Source organism: Schistocerca nitens, chromosome 11, assembly GCF_023898315.1.
Source record: "Schistocerca nitens isolate TAMUIC-IGC-003100 chromosome 11, iqSchNite1.1, whole genome shotgun sequence".
Taxonomy (NCBI): domain Eukaryota; kingdom Metazoa; phylum Arthropoda; class Insecta; order Orthoptera; family Acrididae; genus Schistocerca; species Schistocerca nitens.
The window spans coordinates 60,360,602-60,371,768 of NC_064624.1; positions in this window are offsets into that span (position 1 = coordinate 60,360,602).

An 11,167-nucleotide genomic window follows, 5' to 3' on the forward strand; every position below is an offset into this window, starting at 1 on the left:
AAACATGACAGATGCAGCTATTAACGCATGGCAGATTAACAGGGAGATTACCGAACAACCCGAACCGCAAGTTGCTCTAACACGCCCCTACTCCACAAGGGAAAAACGGACCACCCCATTCATAAATAACCACCATTCCGCGGGTGGGCAAATGGAGAAGAATTGTGAGACAACCCCAAAACAAAGCGGCTGGTGACCTCACCAAGAGAACAAGTAGAATTTAACAAGTAAATGAAACAACATATCTCCAATCACTTAAATTCTCATAAACTGTGATTTCTGGAGAAGACCTGACACAGCAACCCCAAAACGCTCTTCTGGACCGTCTGCTGCCAGCCGCTTCAACGGACGCAGGAAGGCGCGCCGATCTCCCGTCTCACGGCGTCGCAGCTCGCGCCGGCCAGACCGATGTCGTGGGTTGGCTCCTGTTGCTCTCGTGTCGACTGCGAAGCCACTACCCCTCGCTATACGGCGCGGCCCACTGGACTCACGTGGCGACGTCACATGCGCCGACGCCCACGACGGACAAGTCACCTTGTGTCTCAGTGCGCGACCGACCGACCGACCGATCCAACTGCGAATCACCGTTGCCCGAGCAACTCGAGCAGACTGGCGGCCTAACGCGCAGAGTCAGATGCAGGAACTCAGCCCCGACCGAGCGACCACTAGCTGAGTTTTGTTATTGGTGGAGCGGCAAGACTCTCATTTTGCCGGCTTTAAAGTTTGATCCAAACGACAGACATACTAGCACTCCGAATGACAGAGGGACACTAACTGCCGCACAAATGCGAGCGAGAGACAGACCAGCAACTGGTGACGAGTAACTAACCCAGACTCACTCCGACTGACCAACTGACACTTGGCGAGCTCGTAGTGCCTCTTAAATGCACGTGAACAGGCAACCTTTCCCCTTTCCCCTTCAGAGGGAGACTCCAAAGCTGCGATTGCTACAGCGGTGTCACCCCCAGAAACGGAGGGCGACTGCTTCATACAATGCGCTGCGGCGCGTTAAAAACAGAAATTTTTTTTCCACGTCTCCGGTGCGTTCCGCTGTTTCATAGCCTCGCGATGGTAGGAAACAGTATTTCAATATTTTTGTGAGATTTTCCGTTGATGCTGTATCTGAAGAGACGTGTTCACTCGAAGTCGCTTAGTTCTTTTGTGTCTGAGGATTAAAGCACGCAATAAGGGATAGTCAGGCTGCATTGTATTATTGTGGTCATATAGGTGTAAGCAGGCACTAAGGTGTAGTGACTTAGTGATGTTTGGGTTAGGATTTATTGTGTGAGCTTTTCAGTATAGTAAATTCAGTAAATCTCGTTGGACGCACTTAATGTGTAGTCTATATTAAAAAGAACGGTCGCCCTACACAATAGTTATTACGGAAGTTTACTCAGAATGTGATAGCTTGCCCCTTTGCCCCTACTCAACAAATCAAGAACCATTTAAAAGATAACGCGCTAATTCTCTCTGAAAGAGATCATCGAGTGATTTGTTTGTAAATTTAAATGTTTGTGGGTCGCAGAAATCAACGCCTGCAGTGGTTGAGCTTTGTCTGATAATCTGAACTTCACATAGCTGAGAAGTGGCGGTGATATTTGGGTTTTTTGTTTTATTGTTTATTACATTTCCGCTTAGTGGGGCTTTGAAGAGACAACCAGCACTCATAGAAGAAAACGCTGACTTGGGACTGTAAGTGATTTAATTGCAGGAAGTAAAGAAAACGGTTTTGAACTGAGAAAGTCAGTGCCCCACTTGTCCTTTATCTCCGAATTATACACGAAAAAATAATCAAAGGCTTATTTGAAAGCAGACTAATATCTGAAATATATCTTTTCCGAGTAAAGTAACTCCAAAAGCCAATAAAGCACTGGAATATTGCTAAAAGCAAAGTTGAATTAAATTAAAGAAAAGATATGGTATTTTCCATGAAAGACTTGTAAAAAAAAAAAAAAAAAAAAAAAAAAAGGAGAGATAATTAATCGTTGGCAGGGGAAGCGTGTTATGGAAAGGTAATTAACTATAAATGAAAAGTTATTCCATTTAATTCTGAAATATTAAGATCAACGAAATAGAGTCAAGGATATTGTAGAGGTTATCGTTGATTGACAACGAGACATAAACAGTATACAATTATATCTTTGCCTTATGAACGTATTCTCCAATATGGGTTGCTGTTATTAGTAGGGTAAAAACATCATTCCTACTCCGCGTAGAGCCTATTTTGATTATTTTAGTATTTTCCGGGGGTTTCATACCAGATTTCGGGGTAGTTCATCTTACGAACCTAGTGATAGTCAGATGCGTTGTTGTAATTAATATCCAGATAGCTATCACCGACCCGACTATACCACAAAAAGTGTTTTGTGTCCATCCTTTCGTACATAGTGACGTCGTAGCGGACGGCAGTGTAAATTTATAGCGCGAACGTAACGTCGTGTTAGTACAGACGATTATTTCGTCACACAGACTACGTCGTTGAGTGTAGGCAGGATCTTGGCAAGTCAGTTACTACGAGCTTGAGCTACGTTAGCCGACGTTGCTTTTCACGTAAGTATTACAGGCTATTTCTACAGTACATGTGCTGCGATTAAAACGCAGTACAAAGTCGGTGCAGTACAAAGTGCCCCTTTTAATGAACATTGTCCTCTTTTTCAGTGCCTTTTGGCTATTCACCTTCACCCTGTCGTTACATGTTGGTCTTTCCGATTTTAATTTTAAAAATGTGAAGAAGAAATACAACATTGAAAATATTTTATGTAAACAGCATCACCATCACGCATTTATCTTCTTATACTTCAAAAAGTACTATTTTTAAAATTTGGGTGGTTAAGTTCAATTAACGTTGTTCTGTCAAATACAGTTGTCTGTCTCGTTCTCTTACTATTTCAGAGTAATGAAGCAAATTTTTCGAAACTAGTGAGCAAAAAAGGGAAAGAGGGAAAATACAGGGCGAGCACAAGATCTTTCTCTGACTATGAAAATTTTACTTCCTCAGTTAAACTACAATTTGCGAAGCAACCGCACGGAAATGTGGACGAGTGTCGTAGACTACCATTTACAATAAACAGCATTTCCACGTCTGGGATAGTTCCTAAGAAATAAATTTTTGTGTTCAGGCAATGACTTCAAGCTCTCTTTGTATTATGCTGGTTATTCACATAATGTTCCCAAGATGAAACTTGAATAGTTTCTTTGATAAATATGAAATGCTATTCGGAGTTTAGATGAAATGGAAGGAACACTTTGCTAAATCTGTTATTAATATTTGTTTTTGGTTTTTAGGCGGTTTCCCACATATAGGGTTGCCGTATTTAGGTGGGATCCCGTCATGAGATGGGGACGTAGAAATGAAGTAAAAATTTTATTTAATATAATTATTTTTTATTTAGAACAGAATGACATGGAGCTTGTGGCAGAAGTAGTTGGTACTCCATATTTTTCGGAAGATTTCACCTTTTTCAGCAAGTCTTTTTTTTTTCTTTTATGTGCTTATGAAACTTCATGCAAGTCAGTTTGTTGTTCAACTGGTACTTTAAGACTGATTGAGCACAGTCCCTGGCAGCAGTCGATTTCTTTCATCAGTCCACTGGGCCGACATCGGCGAAAATATTCTTTTCACAGTGGCGTTGTGTGTGGGAACAGAAAACAAATACACGCATTATTTTAGTAGTTGGCATCTGCGTTCAGGATTTGCAGTTTCCGTGAGAAAGTAAATCCACCTTTCTTCCGTGGAGTATTTAGACCTCCATTCTTCCAAGTTACGCTTAGTTTCTAAAACAGCTTTTCAGATACATATATTCATGAAAACAATTGTCGCCCGTAATCTTCGCACCCTTGTTAGTCAGGTATATAATAGTGTTCTCATTCACAACCAAATCTGGGGTTCAGGTAGCGTCATCCAATCAGATACTTCATATTTGCTAAAAGAAATATCTTTTTTCTGTGAGTAATCAAATGCTATGGTATAAAAATCCATTGTGTCTTCCTCAGGTTTCGAAATCAAAATTAATCATTTCTTCGTTAGTGTCCTCATTCTTTCATTTGTTCAAAGTCATCCTGGTTCGCATGCCAATAAAACTGGCAATCTTGCTTTCATTCAGACACTTTCGAGTGGCGATGAATATATCTCTTACTTCAACTACTGAGACTTTATTCATTTTCCACGCTATGATAAGATAGGTTTATTAGACAATAACGCTTTAGTGATCGGAGTACAAGTCAGTATAGTCTTCACGCTCTATATACCCGCAGTAAACACTTCAAACATTACTGACTTGCTCTCAATCTTCGTATTACGTTTAGATAGAATCATCAGCTCGCTATGTCGCTATTCAAATGGGAACAGCCTTATTCTTGCGCGTGACGCTGCTTAAAACAGTTCCAGCCAGTACTAATGGAGAAGTCTGGTATTTTCTCAAATGATGGTGCTTCATCTAGAAGATGTTTGTATCGTCGATTCAGGATGCGCAACATGCAGCGCCATCTGTGGCACGACCTTGTCAACATAAACCTGTTAATAAATAAAAGTAACTGACAAGATAAACTCCCAATCGCACCTCCGGCAGATTTAGTAGTAAGATGGTCCAGTGAAGAGCCCGTCAAAACTTGGACGCAGATTAAGTATGAGAACAAGAAGAAGGTATACCAATCTTAAGAAAAAAACGCAAAATACAACTATTGGACGCTCGAAGGACAAGACATGCAATAGAGAGTAGCTCTGCATTCAAATTTGTCCTGCGTTGTGCTGTAACGCCCGTTTACAACAGTGAGGTGTAAGGAAGGGACCTATAACGACAGCTGATTCTACACAACTACTCTTAGCAACCGAAATGAAGTGGCTTTCGAATGGGAACCGCAAACCTTTGATGACAAGGCAACAAGTCAACCGAGCCCTCCGCCGCGAAACACATCTGGTATGTCACACACCTCACTAGTGAAAATACGTGTGTCACATGACAGGAATCTCTTACCGACACACCTAATTTGTACGCCTGGTAAGTGAGTGGGATGTGCCTCCTTATCCAATTTAGGTGTTCATTAGAATGTGAGTGTAATCACTCTCAAGGAAATGATGAAAACACAATAGTTCGTCACATAAACTCCAACAGATGAACGTAACAGTTGCACAATCACACAGTTTCTCCGTGCTCTGTCAAAACATATATTTTTACGTTTTGCTGCGCGGGAGTAGCCGAGCGGTCAGGGGCACTGCAGTCTTGGACTGTGCGGCTGGTCTCGGTGGAGGTTCGAGTCCTCCCTCGGTGATGGGTGTGTGTGTTTGTCATTAGGATAATTTAGGTTAAGTAGTGTGTAAGCCTAGGGACTGACGACCTTAGCAGTTAAGTCCCATAAGATTTCACACACATTTGAACATTTTTTTAACGTTTTTGAAGTGGCGTTGCGTTTTAAAACTTTTGGCGGCCGGAGTGGCCGTGCAGTTCTAGGCGCTGCAGTCTGGAACCGAGCGACCGCAACGGTCGCAGGTTCGAATCCTGCCTTAGGTTAGTTACGTTTAATTAGTTCTAAGTTCTAGGCGACTGATGACCTCAGAGGTTAAGTCGCATAGTGCTCAGAGCTAATTTGAACCTAGCTAAGACGTAATGCTATCTGCTATGGCAGATATTTTCACGAATTTATCGTGAACTAAAAGTCATAATCTAACATCAATCTAGGAACTTGCACACTAGGCCTAGATTGTAAAGTGACTAAATAATGCTAGAGACAAAGTTTTTGTAAAGTCGAGCCTGGCTCTGGAGGGCAAGTGCGCAACGTGTGGGCAGACATGACCTGGGACTTACCTCAGATCAGACGAAAATACAATTATTGTCAGAAACCTGAAGAAAGGTACATATCAGTAAATAGAAATCGAACTATGTATTTGATGAAAGAGACTGGTGAAATCCAGCACGAACCAAAATCCAGTTTAGACTGAACTGAATACGTTAGTGTTTGTGTACTAACCGAACAGTTACTTTAAACAGTGTAAAAAACTGTGAAAGTGGAACTGTGACTACGGACAGTGAAGTGCAGGTACTGAACGTTCAACAGCGATGAATACGCCAAACGCAAATATTATGCACGAAGAACTGTGAGTGGTCTTATACGAGGGTCAGTCAAAAAGTAATGCCTCCTATTTTTTTTTCTACGTTTAATTGTCAGGAAATTTAAATGCAATTACATAGGTTGAAAACCACAACATTGAGGATCATTTTGTCATTTTTCAATGTAATCTCCGCCCATCTCTACAGTTTTGGTCCATCTTTGAACAAGGGCATGTATCCCAGCACGGTAAAAATCACAGCTCTGCTTCCTAAGCCATTGACGCACGGATGTTTTGACGGCCTCCTCATCTTCAAAATGAATCCCACGATGAGCTTCTTTTAGTGGCCCGAACAGATGGAAGTCTGATGGTGCCAGGTCAGGGCTGTATGGGGGATGAGGCAAAACTTCCCATCCAATTTTGACAATCTCGTCAGAGGTGTGACGACTGGTGTGTGGTCTTGCATTGTCATGCAAAAGAAGAACATCTGCCATTGATTTTGTTGGGCGAACTCGCTGAAGACGTGCTTTAAGTTTTTTGAGGGTTGTGACGTATTGAACAGAATTTATTGTGCATCCCTGCTCCAAAAAATCAACCAGAATCACACCCTCTGTATCCCAGAAAACTGTTGCCATAACTTTCCCTGCCGATCGCACAGTTTTGAATTTTTTCTTCCTCGGCGAGCTTGTGTGACGCCACTCCATTGACTGCCTCTTTGATTCGGGTTCAAAAAAATGCACCCATGTTTCGTCCCCGGTCACAATTTTTTTCAGAAACTCATCTCCCTCCAAACGGAAGCGCTGCAAGTGTTGGGAGGCTATTGTTTTCCTTGCCTCTTTATTCTGATCGGTTAACATTCTTGGAACCCACCGTGCACAAACTTTTGAGTACCCCAATTGTTTAATAATCGTGATCACACTGCCTTTACTAAGAGAAATAATGCGACACACTTCATCTGCAGTCACCCGACGGTCACCACGAATGATGTCATCAACTTGCTGAATGTTGTGTGGAGTCACTGCACTCACCGGCCTGCCGCTCCGCTTTTCGTCAGTCAACGGTGTTTGCCCTTCAGCTTCCTTACAACGACGAACCCATCGTCTAACAGTGCTGACATCCACTGTCACAACACCATACACCTTCTTCAGTCTTTCATGAATGCGTATGGGCGTTTCACCTTCTGCATTCAAGAATTCAATCACACAACGCTGTCTCAAACGAACATCGATGTCGGCCATCTTACAAACTTCTGCTGTGCTGCCACCTGTTGACACAGAAAGTTACTACTGCAGTGGATTGCAGAAGAAGGTTTGAGGAATGGCGCCAAATTCAAATTTTTCACTTAACTTAATTTCTTGAAGTAGAAAAAAAATGGGAGGCATTACTTTTTGACCGACCCTCGTAATTGTAAACTGGTAACGTCAAATGAACCCACAACCAATATTATTGGGAGAGACTGTATTTTCATTGAATACAACAATGTGAGTTTGGAATGTGATGCGCGGACTGTTGCAGAAACAGCAACTACAGATTCATCATCATCATCAGTATTCTGCCAAAAGGCAGGTTTTCACATGGTAGTTCTCCAGGCTGTCCGGTATTCTGCGATCGTCTTCAGGTCTGCATAATTTCCTCTTCCCTTTATGTCGTCTATCATCTTGTATCTCCTTCTTCCTCTCTGTCCTCTCCCACAAACCAGTCCTTCCAAAGCACCTACTAGCAAGCATTCCCTTCTCAATGAATGCCCCAACCAGTTCTTTTCCTTTCTCTTACAACCTTCAGCAGACATCTTCTCTCACCAACCCTTTCCAATACTTTTTCATTACTCACTCTTTACATACAGCTTATTCTCTCCGTTCTCCTCCACATCCACATCTCAAATGCTTCTAACCTTTTTTCATCCTCTCGTCTCAGCGTCCATGTTTCTGCCCCATATAGTGCCACACTCCAGACAAAACATTTGCCAAGCCTTTTCCTTAGTTCTTTATCTAATTGGCGCATAAGAGTCTCCTCTTTCTGTCGAATGCCTCCTTCGCTATGGCAATTCGAGTTTTCACCTTCTGGTGACATCTCTAGTCTCCATTTATTGTGCTTCGAAGGTATTTAAATTCATTTACTTGGCTAATGGTAGATTGTCCTATTTTAATATTGGACAGTCTGCGTCTGGTACTGATGACTATACTCTTTGTTTTTGCTGTGTTTATTTGCATACCATATTCCACACAAGCTTCATTCTGATCTTTCAGCATGTTATTCACTGTCCGCTCACTTTCTGCCACTAATACCATGTCATGAGCAAATCTTATACATTCTATCCTTTTTCCGCCAATACATATTCCTCTTTTCCCATCTAAGGTTTTCGCAGTAATCTCTTCAAGGTATACGTTAAACAACAGTGGGGAAAGGCAACAACCTTGCCTAACACCTCATCCAATGCTGCTTCCTTCTGACATTTCATTTCCATTCCTTATCCTTACTTTCTGGTGTAAATATACATTCTGTATCAGTCGTCTCTCTTTCCAATCTACTCCTTTCCTCTTCAAAATATCCATCATCTTGTTCCACTGTCAAAAGCCTTTTCTAAAACTATAAACACAGTAAAGATTTCTCTACCCTTTTCCATATATCTTTCCCCTATAGTTCTTAACAGGCCAATAGCATCTCTTGTTCCTTTTCCTCTTCTAAATCCGAAGTGATCCTCTGCAATCCCTCTATCCAGCTTGCTATATAACATCCATATAAACGTTCCTCTCCCGCTAGCCCCAACATCTGCAGCGGGAAGGAAATATTACGTTGTATGCGTGTGTGTTTCATGTACAACGAAGGAGATGCGTAGTTGAGCTGAATCCTGTAGACGAGCACGTCGAAGGTGGGGGGATGGGGGGGGGCGGTCCTCATCCCACTCAGTCACACCCGGCCGCAGACAGACGACAGACGCGCATCGCCAGCTGCGCGGTCGATCAGCTGATTCTGACGTTCCACGCCGGCGGGAACCACACCTATGCCCAGCGGGCGTTGACCTTTCCGTCACCGCAGGGACCCACAGTGCAGACCACACCCACCGGCGCTGCCACGAGCTGAACGCCGTGACGTAGAACACCAGCAACACCATTACAAATAGCTACAGAAACTGTGATACTGTCTCATACACGAGGTTTGCCCGGAAAATACGTATAAAAGTTGAATAATAACTTTACTTTACAATTATTCAGGTATTAAAATATGGTCTCCTTCAAAGTACTCGCCCTGAGACGCGATACACTTCTGCCAACGCCGTTTCCACTGTTGATAACATTGCTGAAAGTCTTCAGTTGTGATGTTGATCAGTTGCCGTGTTGCTTTTGCCTCGATGGCTTCCACATCTCCCAAGTGCAGCCCCCGAAGCACCATTTTGTATTTCCGGAACATGAAGAAGTCACACGGGGCTAAATCTGATGAATAAGGCGGGTGATCTGTCACGGTGATTGAACTTTGGGCCAAAAACTCGCGCACAACGAGCGACATGTGAGCGGGCGCATTGTCGTGATGAAGGATCCACCTGCCTCATTTTGCCATCTCTGGTCGAACTCGGGCCACACGAGCTCTGAGACGTGTCAGAACTTCGACGTAAAAATTTCCATTCACTCTCTGGCCGGGAGGGACAAATTCCTTGTGAACAATGCCCTTAGAATCAAAGAAAACAATCAACATTGTCTTCACATTGGACCTCAATTTTCGCGCCTTTTTGGTTCTCGGTTCTCCTGCTAGTTTCCATTCCTTGCTTTGAGTTTTGAGCTTCACATCGAATTCGTAAAACCAGGACTCGTCTCCAGTGATGACTCGGTTGAGAAAGTCCCCTCGTTCCTCTGCTTCCAACCTATCCTCACAGCACTCGACCCTCTTTGCTTTCTGTTCTGGCGTCAAGAGCTTCGGTACGATTTTCGCACACAATCTCTTCATTTCAAGTTTTTGTGTCAGGATTTCGTGTACGATTGTTTCGGAGATTGACAGCTCGTCAGCAATCATTCTGACTGTCAATCTACGGTCTTTAAGAACACAAGCCCGAATTCGTTCAACATTTGCATCGGAACTCGATGTCGACGGCGTCCTGGGCGAGGGTCATCGTTCACTTCTTCTCGGCCATCCCGGAACCTTTTTAACCACTTGCTCATGGTTGGTTCCTTCAGAGAATTGTCTCCGGAAACCTGTTTCTGACACTCAAAAATCTCATGGCCATTCTTGCCTAGCTTTGCAAGAAACTTGACGTTGACGTGCTGTTCTTCAATCAGCGAGAGCTCCATGCCGACGGCAGGTGAAAAATGGGTTTCCGGACAAACCTCGTACAAAAATTCTCTTACGGTGTATCTATTGTCATAATAATTTCATTTCTTTTGCATACTGTCACAAATCGGTACTCATTAACATATGCTCATTCAAAATTCTGAACTGACATCGTATGAATAATTAATTGACAACAGCCAAAGCGGGTTAGTCTGTCGCTCCGCCTAGGTTTTCCCTAGGGTTTTACTCAAGCCGCGCCGAATGGGGAGCGAACAGTTAATACTCCTGGGACTGTATAAATATCAGTCTTACTTGTAGTTATATGCCAACGAACATTGCATAAGCTGCAACAGCCAAAATAAGCAGCCACAACGATGAAAACCCAATCTACCAAATTTTTAAAATAATATATGATGAATTTCAACTTCATTGTATATTATTTTCATTTAGTTCCTGACTACATTGTAAACAATTGCATACGAAATCAAATGGTTCAAATGGCTCTGAGCACTATGGGACTTAACATCTGTGGTCATCAGTCCCCTAGAACTTAGAACTACTTAAACCTAACTAACCTAAGGACATCACACACATCCATACCCGAGGCAGGATTCGAACCTCCGACCGTACCGGTCACGCGGTTCCAGACTGAAGCGCCTAGAACCGCACGGCCACACCGGCCAGCTATACGAAATCCTTTTGTGTAAATAACTCCATTTGTGTTATTTGTTGTATCAATCTAATGTGAAACAACATTGTGACCATTATGATAAAATGTGAGCCACGTGAAATGAAACCTGTAAAAAATGGGTATGTGGACACTGTGGACGTAAAGTAGGTAATGTTAATGACAAAAAAAACTAA